Below are 12,876 nucleotides of genomic sequence, written 5' to 3'. Positions count from 1 at the left end.
TTCATGTTTTTGTTAAAATTAACAACTTGAAACAATTCAGGCATATCATAACCATACTAACTGGCTATACCTCAAGGTTTCAGGAACTGAGCAAAGCAATCAGATCTAAATTTTTTTTTTTTTTTTTTGAAAAAGTGGCCAAGGTGACAGGCCCTTCTTGGCTGTCAAAATGAATATTGGCAGAACCCCTGCATAGATATATACTTCAGTTTAACACCATAACAGACCCTCTTCAATCTACTAGCAAAATTTTGTTGGTATCTCTCTCTCCCCAGGCACTTGTACTTCTCCAGTCGAGCCAACACTTAGGCTGACTGACTTCCCAAAAGTCAAGAAAGCCATCCCACATGGCACCGAGTGCAGCAGTCTCTCACCAATATGTGCTACACAGTCGTCATTGACCCTCTACTGTAGGAGGGTCTCTGTGTCACTCCCTCCATGCACTCTGTAGAACCTCTACAGTTTTTTTTTTTTTTTTACCAGGATACGGCACCAATTTCAGGCTCAGCCCTGTGGTACAGAGATACCAAATAAATCAGCAATTACCATCAATTTTAATTAATTCTTTCAGCTTCCGACTAATCCAACTTCAGACATGTATATGGTGGCTACCTTTGTTGTAGCGAGGGTGAGGAGCTGTGCGTGTGTGTTCATAGGTGATTACTAGGCTAATGGCATAAGAGCCTTTACAAGCCTAGTCAATAATACCCAGAATATGACAGTACTATATCTTAATGCCCCAGATGTGGAATGGGGTACTATAAGGGTAGTGGGTCTTTGGGTGCTGGAACCCCGACTCATTTTCAGTCTGCCTCTATCCACAAGGGATATAGGCAGTACCCCAGGAGTGAATTTCCATTTCCCCAACCATTGATCAAAATTCTTTTTGAAGTGTACTAACATGGGAGGTTTATTCTATAGAGGAGGCAGTCTTTCTGATATGCATCTCTCTCTCCAGCAAGTTCCGTTAGAGTCAGAAACAAGATTCAGGTCCAAGGAGCATGTTACATATTAAAGAAAAAAATTATACAAGGGTAACATCAGGGCTGGATCACTGAATACCTTGTAGGTCAGGCACAAGTCCCCTCACAGTAAACAGGAGACTAAGTCAAGGGATAGGCCCTTTAGTCGGTCTGAATAAGACACGAGTCTTGGGCTGTGTATTTTTTTTTTTTTTTTTTTAGTGAGAAACTTCCAGGGCCACTCTAGTTGAATAAGTGCCTGGTTAGATACATGCAGAAGGGGGGCACTGTACTCAATTATGGGCCGGGTGATGGCCAAGTACAATGGCACTATGACTTCCTTTAATCTTGATGCCATGCCTTTAATTAAAAGTTGAGCCACACAGAAGGATTTCCTCACTACTGTAGCTACCTGGTGGTCAAAGTTTAGGTTACACCATCTGTGGTCCTAGATCCATCACCACTGGTCACCAGGACTACTTTTAAGAGAGTGTGCCATCATAATATGCACTGCTTTCTGATTTACCGAAATGATGGCATTTTTTAGCATTTAGTCTCAGACCATGGTTTTGACCACTGGTTTATCATTTTTAGGCCTGTTTGTAGGATGTTAACATTTGGGGATTCAATGATTGCTCCCAGCTTACAGCAGTCAGTGAACTTGGTGAGCCAGAAGTCCCCAAAACTGGCCTCCACTTCCAAGAAGTATACATCAAACAGGAGGGGGTCCCAACACAGAGCTCGTTGGGACACCGCAAGTAGCTTATCAGAAGAGGATTCACCTACCACAAGTAACTTCTCAGAAGAGGATTCCCCTATCCAGACAATGTGTGTGTCTGGTCAGTGAGCCAGATGGCTATCCATCTGATGATGTAGGGGTTTACACCTAACTCAGTAAGTTGGTCTATAAACTGCGAGTGGGGGATTGTGTTGAAAGATTTGGTCAGGTAATAGCACAAGCTGTGTGTACAGTTTTTCCATCATTCATGGCCCAGGTGACTACCTCGAAGAAGTCCACCAGATTAAGGAGACAAGACCTCCCTTTTACAAAGCCAAATTGGGTCTGGTCCAGTTTTTGGAGAGTTCCAGTTTGTTGTAAAGCAGAGGAGACTTGCATAATCACATATATATACCGTCAATGGCAATGTCAAAACAACAAGATGAAATACAAGATCTGCACCTTTTTTTTTTTTTGACATCAAAAATAAGCATATATCATGGCTTTTTCTTTACCTCTAAGTTGAAGGGGAAAAACTTTCATTCCGATTTAGGTGGCACTCCTAAAATTCAAAGCTAGCTGGATACTGTTTATGCACCACTCATTTCCATGTTGAGGATTAAAAAAGGGTCCTCTTCTGTCTAAAACTGTAGCAAGTAGCTTGCTACAACTTGCATTATGCACTAAATCCTGAAGCACTTCTCTACTGCAGTCCCAAATAGAAAAAGTAGTATTGAAATTCATCAGAAATACCAGTACTGCACTGGTGATCAAAGGCATCTGCTCCCTTTGCCGAACCCTAGCTACTCTACTGACAAAGTGTCTATCCATCTGCAATGAACTCCCAATACTTTCCTACTAGAATTCTTTGGATCTAGAGACAAGAAATACAGCTTAGTATATTTCTTATCTCAATGGAGAGGAGGCATGTACTTCAAGAAGGGAGAGGAGACAAAGACTGTACATTGTATATAGCAGCCCATTCACAAGACAAAATAAACTACCTGCAAAGCCACTGATCATTTACTCAGTCTGGCTACATCCTCGGTTAGTCTCATAGGCTACTCAGAGCTCAGGACCTCAAGAATACAAAGCAGTGTGCGTCTCTGCTGATCCTGGACTGGCAAGCCCAGTGTGCTTAAGATGAAACAAAAGACAGAGTCGAGTCAATCTGTTAATGTAATGGAAAGGCCAAAGTGTAGCATTGTTCAGCTATATTGTTTAAACCTGCTTAAGCCTGTGCGTACAGATCCTTAGAAATGTGTCCAGATGATAACGACATAAGGTCTGATTTCTGAACCATACAGTCTCTAATAGGGCCAAATCTGACAGATGCCAAAAGTTTTAACTGCAACACTTTGGTGGCACTAAAGTTAAATTAAAGAGGCCGAAATCTGTACCACAAAGCTGAAGTCAGTATTTCAGTTTCAGTGTATAAACAGGATCTACTCCAAACTTATTTCAAGTAATAACAGTCGTGGCAAGGAGGAGTTAAAAATAGAAGTGCTCAGAGTAATAAGCAAGAAACTGGGCTGTAATAGTTAAGCCAACTTCACCCATGGGACAGTATAAACAAACTCAGCAAGGCTACACTTCAAATCACCCATCCAGCCAATGCTGTCAAGTCACATCAAACTTCTATAGCAACCCTATAAAAAAGGCACCAACCCCAACATTTACTAGGAAAGTAAACATTACTCGCCCCCCAAGGATAACACTGAAGTCATCAATCCAATTCATCTACTGCATGTCTGAGATATGGAAAGGAGGAATAAGTACTTGGAAAAAGCTCACAAAAATTACTACAAAACTAAGTCTACAGTTCACAAAGTCCTTCTGTGGGTAATTTATACAGCCCCTTGGAACCCTGTCTGTGGCTAACTTCTCACCTGGTTTAGTGTCTGCTACTTCTAGTAAGCAGGACTTTATCAGGGGGTGCAGGCCATGAACCACCGTGGAAGATAGTGTGTAAGTTGGCATTACATGACAGGTTAAGATTCATAGGTGATTACTAGGCTAACTGCTCAAAAGCCCTTACAAGCCAAGCCATGTTTATCCCAAGTCTCCCAATTTACTAATCGCTAGGTGAACTAATTTCACAGAAGTATGATATTATGCTATGTCATCCAATACCAACTGCCTCTATGACGGACAAGGGCACCACCCCAAGAGTCAATTTACCACCCATCTATTGATCCAGGCTGTGCTGGAAGAGGGTTAGGGAAGGGCTCTGCTTTATGCAAATGGGAAACTTGTTCCACAGAAGAGGTAGCCTCTCAGACAATCATCTCTGGTCTCCAACATGGATTTTATTTATGTCAAAGGGTAGGTTAAGATCCTTGGAATGAATGACCCTTGTGCAGTGCAATTTCGTTTTTGAATATGCAACACTTCCACTAGGGCCGGATCGGAGACGGCCCTGTAAGCCAGACACAGATCACCCCCATGTAGTCTGTATGAGACAGAATACAGTTTGATCTTTTCCCACAGATGTATCTTTCATACCTTGTACCTTCCTGGTGAGAAACCTCTGGGGTCGCTCTAGCTGCTGCAGATGTCTGGTGAGGTGCATGCAAAGGGTGCATCATACTCAATTACTGGTCTGATGAGGGCACAGAATTATACCGCCTTTTGATCTGGAAGCCGTGCCCTTATTTATGAGTTGTGCCACACACAAGGAATTCCTCACCACAGTGGACACACGGAGGTCGAAGTTCAGAATATTGTTAACCTGTGTGCCCAGATCACTTACCACTGGGTCCACTCTTGGGGCGGCAAGTCGTTTAAATTGAAACAGCATTTAATTGTCATGGCTGTCTATGCTGTAAAATGGACATGCACATCCAGTCACAGTAAGTGGCACATAGGGCAAAGTAAAAGGAAGATTAAGTTCAAGATATAGGAACACATTCGGAAAGTAAAACGTGACCATCCAGTTAGTAATGTTGCACAGTATAATCAAAGTACTACATGATGGGGGTGGATGTTTATACTGTGAAGTATTTAGTTTTAGCTACAGTTAATTCATTTAGGGGTGAAGATAAACATTCTAAGTTAAACAAATGTAAATGCCAAAACAAAGTTCATTTCTGCACACTGTTTCCTGAAGGGTTTAATAATGAAGTTGATTTGGTCTAGCCTAAGTTGATACATATATAATTTCAGAATCCAATGAAAAATTAGATCCCTGTAAAACACACATATATAATTTCAGAATCCAATGAAAAATTAGATCCCTGTAAAACACACATATATAATTTCAGAATCCAATGAAAGGAGATCCCTGTGAAGGCATTCACAAAAAAGTGATAGGGAGTTTGATTAAATACATTTACGCCCTGATTTATTTGTTCACACTTTGTCAGCTGTGCAGCTGGTCCAACTACTACAAGCAAAGCGGGAAGAATCGAAAGGATTGAAAAGCAGAGTCTGTGACAACTTTGTACCCTTCTAAAAAGACATAAATGCAAATTCAAAAGTAGACTAAAGACCATACCAGTCTACGATTGGGGGATTCTGAGTAGGAGTCTTTGAAAAATGATACTTTAACTTGAGTATGGCACACAAGAATGATACATAGTTCTCCTGTAATGTTTCAGGTCCTCAAAAAAGAGAGTTAATCTGGAGTACCAAAAGGAAACAGTTGAACAGAAAGTGAAGAATGCACTAGTCATACAGAAACTGAAAAGGAATGCAAAAATGTAATTATACAAAGCAAAGAGGAATGCACAAGTCATACAGAAAGTGAAGAGGAATGCACAAGTCATACAGAAAGTGAAGAGGAATGTACTAGTCATGCAGAAATGAAGAGTTTCTGCAAATGCACAAACCTGTTAATACATGCAAACAAAAGAATTCTCTTAAATCTTTCAATATTTAATGAATTTTTAAAAAAGAAAGCACAAAGGAATCTAGTAACCACCTTTTCAAAGGCCTAACTTGGTTTTCTCCTAAAACATGGCCCATGCAGACAAGTAGGGAATGCCACTAGTATACAAATCACATGGGCCTACTGACTCTGTAGTGAATATATATGTTTTGCATGCAGTGTTAATTCATGTGTGGTATACTTCAACTTTTTAACACATAAAATGTGAATAAAGCCTACAATAATGGGGGACAGAGGCCCAAAAATAGGGACAGAAAAATAGGGACAGATTTTATATTGTTTTTACAAACTTAAAAAAAAAAAAAAATGGCTAAAATAGGATTTACGATAGCATGCATTTACTGAAAGATATCAAGTTTGAAACTAAAATTATTTGTTACTTAGTGACTTCAGTCCTCAGCGAGTTGCCAGAAAGCCACCAATTTTATGAGGAATAGACCAAAAATATGAGGCAAAAAATTGGGACATTGAGAAAATCTGAACAGATGAGAAGTATGATGTGTGTCGTAACACTAAGATCTGTTTAGTCACATCAGATGAGAAGTATGATGTGTGTCGTAACACTAAGATCTGTTTAGTCACATTCAATTTCATTACACTTCATACACCTTTAAATAAGGTGTAAGCATCCCTTCTCACTGTTCTGCAACATCAGCAGTGCTTGCCCATTTCCTCATCCGTATCTATTATGTACTCCAAGTATTCCTAATGGTTTGCGTCATTCAGATGCTAACAAGCTCTCTTGCATACAAGATCCTGTCAATTATGCCCCACAAATCTCTTCAGCTCAGCCAAATACTATGAGCTTCCCTAGCATGAATGCTCCAACACCCCCACTGCTACCAGTGTACTTGCTCTCCTGAGGCAAGTCTATTTTTGCTATCCCTCGTCTTACTGTACCATCCCCCAAGCTACAGCCATCTTACTACTAACCATTCCACTAGCTCCAACTATGCCTCTCCCTTGAGACCATTACTTTACTGCACAACTTCCCTCCTAATTTCAAATCTTCTGCTACCTCCTGGTATACCCCCTCTCATGTCAGTTTTACATGTGCATATCACACTCCTTCCCCACTGCCACAAATCCACCTTCTCCAACTACACCTCTATATCCCCACTGCCACAAATCCACCTTCTCCTGATGTACCACCTTATCCGTGTCACCCATCTGCTTTCTACTTTATCTACTCCCTCCTCTTATTCTCCAATCCTCTGGGGTACACCTTCCCATGTCACCATTTTATATCAACCTACTCCCAGTCACCGTTTTAGCTTCTACTCTTTGCCCTCTGTGGGGACATCATTCTATCATTTCCTTCCCTTTCTCAGTATTTTACACCATGTAATCTCTGCTTTCACACTATCACAATTTTACTTTAAGCACTTACTCATAAATTAGATTCTGCCAGATCCTTCCTAAATGATATCCTCCATTGCAGAAGTAGAAAAAAAAAAACATATGCACAGGTCCTTCCGCTATCTAGCAATGCAATCAAATGGTCAAACAGTTTGTATGAAGTATGTAGATCCTTTACAATTTCTTCCAAATAATATCCTCTTTCTCCCCCATTAAAAATTTATAACACTTATGGCCATCCATAAGTGTGAGGTCTGGATACTTGGTTTATAGATGCAGCAAGAATACTGCAAAAAAGTAAAGCTAATACTCCGTCTCCAAGTAAGCAGGCCAAATGGAAAACATACAGAACCAAACAGAGTACACTGGACTGAAACACTTTCCCAAATTAGTATGGAAATGGCTTGCAGGAGGTCGCTCTTAACTGCACAGCAAGATGTTTACTGCCAAGTTATGTTCTAACAGAAGTTCAGCGTTGTAATACGCACGTGCTCTTATCTGCATATGGCATCAGTGTAGAAGGTGCTGCTTGCCAGTTAGGACTCGGATTTATTTCAGACTCCACAGATTACTGCACTAGCTTTATAAAGGACTGTGATGAAGTATTCATAAATTCTGTTCAGTAACTAGCCAGCATATGTACATTTTGATTGTACTCTTTAAATTGCACAGTTTGCAAGAACTTTCCTGTCACCCAGTTTTCCCTCAAACCCAGACTTCTATCACCCTCTCCCTAACCTTCAACTTTTTTACATTTTCAGTAAATAACCAATGAAAGTTCAAACAAAGAGGAATGAACGGACTCACAAACCACTGCCAAGCAAGGAAACATGGCTATATAGTAGACAGATGCATTTACACTAAAGCATAGCCAGAGTTTTCCTTTCTTGAGAAAGGTTGGAGTTTCCATAGTACTATAAACCCACCACTGAAGGCAAATCATTGCAATAAAGCAGGGGGAGGAGTCGGACAAAGTCCTCAATAAGGATGGTCACATGAGAACACAAATTACCTCACACAGTTAACACTGTTCATGGAGTACCCTTTCCAAATTATGATGCTTCTGGGTCCTGCGTGCACATCTCTCACAGTATGCAAGAGGAACAAATGAGCATATGGACAATTGTTCACCATCTCAAACATCAATGGGCAAAGAAAACTAAACATGAAAAATAAATTATTTTCACCAGCTACATATCACTGATTGCTGCAGCAGCCTTCCCAGCTTGCCTTTTGAAAGCATCAAGATGGGGAGATCAGTTGGCTAGCTACAATTCATAGTAGAGGGTTACACTTAGACTGTGGCCAGTACAGCAGCATACTCCACTAGGCAACCCAGGCCAACATAATCACCTTTAACAGCCTCCCTGCATGACTGCACCCAAACTAAGAAGAATCCATACCGTTGAGGTGGTGAACATTTTCTATGATGGTATCCCACAGGACTCCATCCTAGATCCTGTCCTCTCTGGTATAAATTTTCATGACATAAAATCCAATGCCAAGGGACTATGGCTAACCAAGTTTGCCGAGGACTGCAATCTGGTTGAAGGGAAGTTATCAAATCTCATTCAGACACTCATTCTCCAGCAATGGCTGGACAAAACAAATGCTTGGTTTATCATGGGCTTTCCCTCAACACCAAGAAATGCAGCAGTTTCCTTTGGTAAATCAAGCATCACTACCACTTACCATACATTCCACTTGCATTTGACACAGTCATTAGTAAGTGGGTACATATGCTGACCAGACTCCTACATTCTTTGAGCACCATCGCTTTTTGGTGGCTATAACATCCTTGTACACTGCACAATTTAACCTTTGTGGCATCTCCTCAAGGTCCAAAGAGGAGAGTCTGACATTATTCATCCCTCATTAGGACCATCCTTGAAAAAACAATGCACCATTTCGCATGTACTTTGCCAAGCATCTAAACAGCTGCAAGAGATCTCAGTTTTTTCACCAAAAAGATCTCACATCTCAGTACTCTTAGCTACTCTGAAAGACTAAAAGCTATGTCCCTTGTCTTTCAATTCAGTGTCAGACTGCTGAGGGGTGATCTCTGCTTAATTTTCTTCACCAAAATGTCCCAGCACTCTTTGAACTTCACCTAAATAGAAACAGTGGTAAAGCAGCACCCTATTCTAGAGACCTAAACCTATACTATTACATCACCACTACCAGATGGCATGAGATACAACACAACATATCCCCACGTTTCTAAAATAGACTACCCTTTCCGATTAATACACTACTTTCCTAGCAACCTTTAAAACCAGTGTGGATGACCGACTGGATGGGTGACTGCATATCTTCAACAGGTTATATGTGGAGAAAGTCTGCTTAATGGGGACTTTGCTCACTTTCCACAGTATTGGGAAAAGCTGCTGAGCTTCTTTATGGTCTCTTGTGGGGGGTCCATATGGTTCCACTCATCTCTATAAAACAGCTGCCACAATTAAAATATAAAAATGAAGGGAAACAAAGAATATGCACAATCATTCACAGGAATCCTGTCTCAACTCCTAAAGGGAGGAGGTCGGGGGGAAAGAGTACCCATTTAACAAAATGTACAAACATACTGCACCGGTTAGTCAGGAGTCAGCAGTTCCAAGTTACCCTCCATAGCAAAAGGCACGGTAGCACACTTGTAAGAGGCCAGGCTATCCTTACTGCCTATGCAACAATATAGTGCTAATGCACATGTTTTGCTTCCTTGAGATGTAATGGCATCTTCCCACAGAACACTAATCGTGATGCAATCTTTTGTAGCCCTGGACTACAGATCTAACAGATTATCAATATTTGTTTACTTATTGCTTTACTTTATTAATGCACTGTGTCAATGAACTAACCCAGAAAGGCTTTTTAAGCCATGGGCAAGGACAGCAATAAGCATCAATACTAAAGTACACCAGTAAAAACTAATTACGACAGGCTGTACATGCTTCAGCATAAATCAGGAATTTAATGCGGCACAAGAAACTGGTAGGAGTGTTCAATTAACACAGCATCACTTAGATGCAGGAGCAACACATCACTTAATGACACGAGTGTGCAATCACAGACGTTAATGGAACGGTCTCAGATGGTTAAAGCTATGAAGTGATAAAGAGAGCTTCTTCTGTAATCCTGGGTTCAAGTACCTCAACTCAATTTCCACAGGTAAAATTAAGGATTCTCAGTAAGTCACTTTACCAGACTGTGCTCCACAGTTGCTACTGCAAAAAAAAAAAGGAGGTTAACAAAATTAAAAGTAAATAAAATAAATCACCCTCCGAGGAGGGTTGGTCCTTTGGGTAGCAACCTGAGCCTTTAAAACCCATAACTGCTACAGAAACAGTAAGTGCTGAAAGGTGCTCATTGCCAGATGTACCACATAGTGTGTAAACTGGAAAGAGATAAATAAAAACAGCAATGATGAACAACACCCATTCCTATTCATTGTTCCCAATCATGCTTATTTTTAATGACACAACTGCTCAAAAAGTACCAGTGTACGCTTCATGGTCAACGTCTCAGAGTTAATTATCAGTTAGCATCATACTCATGGGAAGGAGTTCCAGCAGCAGCCAACAGAAAGACACCTTACTTTTTTTATTTTTGTTTTATCTTTGTTAAAGCAACAAAGGCACATGTAGCACTCAACAGTATGTCACCCTTCTATGAGATGTTAAAGGCCTCATGTAAGTCGGTGAATGTAAAACATCCCATAGCATTTCTCGAAAAGAGTAAGGAAAATTCCCTGGTGCCCTGGACAAATTTCCCCTAGACAGTATGAATATCACCTCAGGTCTCCTCTGGGGGGAGGCCACTTCCCCATCACCTAACCTAGGCAGGACATGGATATGGAAATTTGATTGCTTATGTTGAACAAGCAAGTATACGAATCAACAGTGGTCTTTCATATACAATTTAACTTGTAGGTACTTCCGCGGTGGTGCAGTGGTAGCTTTCTTGCCTCACAGCAAGAGGTTCTCCCGTTCCTCCCGTTCGATTCCTGGCTGGAGTGCGAGGAGTGCCTTCTGTGTGGAGTCTGCAGGTCCTCCCCGTGGTTGGGTGGGCATTCGAAAGACATGTGTAAATGGGCATGCCTTCGTTGAAGGTTGAACGTTGAGCCACCTCAGTGTTTGTGAAAAATCAACTGCCAATCTTTAGCGGACCGGATTTCCAATGAGGCGACCCCTAACCGGGAAAAGCCGAAAGACAACAACAACATATGCACTGCTTGGTCAGTAGAGGGTTTTAACAAATGGTTAGAAAACCTGTTATTCTAAAAACTATCAAAGCAATAATTATAACAGGGACCTGAAAAGTAGAGTATAATTTTAAACATGCCTATACTGACAGTTAAACAAAACTGTGATGAAGTCCATTTATACAGTCCAACAAGGAAAAAATGCTCATTAATTTTCACATTGCTAAACAGTCTCTCCTTTATTTAGTAGAAAGTTTTATGTATTTTAAATACTTTATTACACAAGCTGAATGTGCGTAGTGAGACCTCAAAAATCAAGGATATAAAAATTGACTACAGCTTTAAAAGCTGTAACATTACCCAGCATTACAAATCAGTTTACTAAACATTTTAGAATTGCTTGTTGCCTAACAAAATTATTTTGCTTATTTACATTTAATTTATTTTCTGGGGGTACAGCACTGATCAATTACAAACAATGGCAGGCTTACCCAGGTTTGTAAAGTACAAGTAACAGTACACATACAAAATATAGCATGAAAAGGCAAGTGTAATAATACTGCAATGTTACCCCCCTAAGGAGAAAGTGGACCCACACAGTGAAGGTTTATGTACAAAGGTATCTGGAACGGAGAAATTGGGGGATTCACGATTTGGCAAGCATGGTAACTGCAGGAATAGCTAGAGGCTCTACAAGGCTTGGTTGTGACAGGGCCAGGGAAAAATCTGATCTTCGCATACAGTCAGGAACCAAGCAAATAGCTGCACTTTTTTATTGCACTTCTGGTACCTCGGCTAACAAGCCTTCAAGAAATAAAATGTTATACTATAGCAGCTTTTTTAAATCCCATCAGTTAGATATGCAAATACATTTCCTTCATTAAACATTGAATTAATAAAAATAACCACCCAAGCTTATTTTCTTCATGTGAAAGAGAAGACAAACATATTAACCTTACTATGAAAAACACACTACAAAATTATTGCACATACTCTATGATTAACAACATTTCTACTGACTTTACTTTTTTATTTTGAACTAATGCTCAATTTAATACACAACTATCCTACCACTTTCAAAAATCTATGACCCGATGTTCCCCCTTTAGCTACACATACATGTATATACCCCATAGCAGAGGTACCAGAAGAAGTGCAATAAAATAAAGTGCAGCTATTCGTTTGGTTCTTGACTTTTTTTTGGAAAATTTTTGGTTCTTTTGGATTTTGTGCTGGGTGTATTGGACTTTTTTTGCATACAGCAATGCCATAAATATATGTACAGTGTTCAGTATAGCAATATGGATACTGTACTGTTGCTTTTGTTTTGATTAGATCACACATCATTAATGATGCACCAAATATTACATAGAGCTGAATGAAGGCTGTATGTCACAAAATGATGTAGCCACGATGGTGGCATAGAAAAATCAACGTTCGGTTAGTGGAACCAAACCGTGGGGTCAATTAGGAGGTGTGGGAAACATTACTGTCAGTTTGCCCATCCCACTGAAGGGTTAATGGGGGAAAGCAATCCATAAGTCCATGGGTTTAGTCCTTCCAAAAACAAGTAAGGGGCACACAAAGATAGATTGCTTGGGGACAGATATGCAGCTATACAACTACCTACTGGGCGTTAGGGTGTTAAGAAAGAGGGCATTAAAAAATGCCCACAGATGATGCTTCACTTCTGTTAAACTCTTACCAATGTGAGAATGTGGCTTTAGCCAGCCAATGGGGGAATAATGAG

The 12,876-nt window shown here is 40.4% G+C and overlaps 1 protein-coding gene across 1 annotated transcript in view; it reads right to left on the bottom strand.

The window, feature by feature from the left end:
• The window catches only part of LOC122806339 (arginyl aminopeptidase), a 292,458-nt gene that overhangs the window by 267,174 nt on the left and 12,408 nt on the right, over positions 1-12,876 (bottom strand). The window lies entirely within an intron of this gene.

Source organism: Protopterus annectens, chromosome 7.part0, assembly GCF_019279795.1.
Source record: "Protopterus annectens isolate FY-2018-M chromosome 7.part0, PAN1.0, whole genome shotgun sequence".
In the NCBI taxonomy this organism is placed as follows: Eukaryota; Metazoa; Chordata; order Ceratodontiformes; family Protopteridae; genus Protopterus; species Protopterus annectens.
This window is presented reverse-complemented; position numbering and strand designations above follow the sequence as displayed.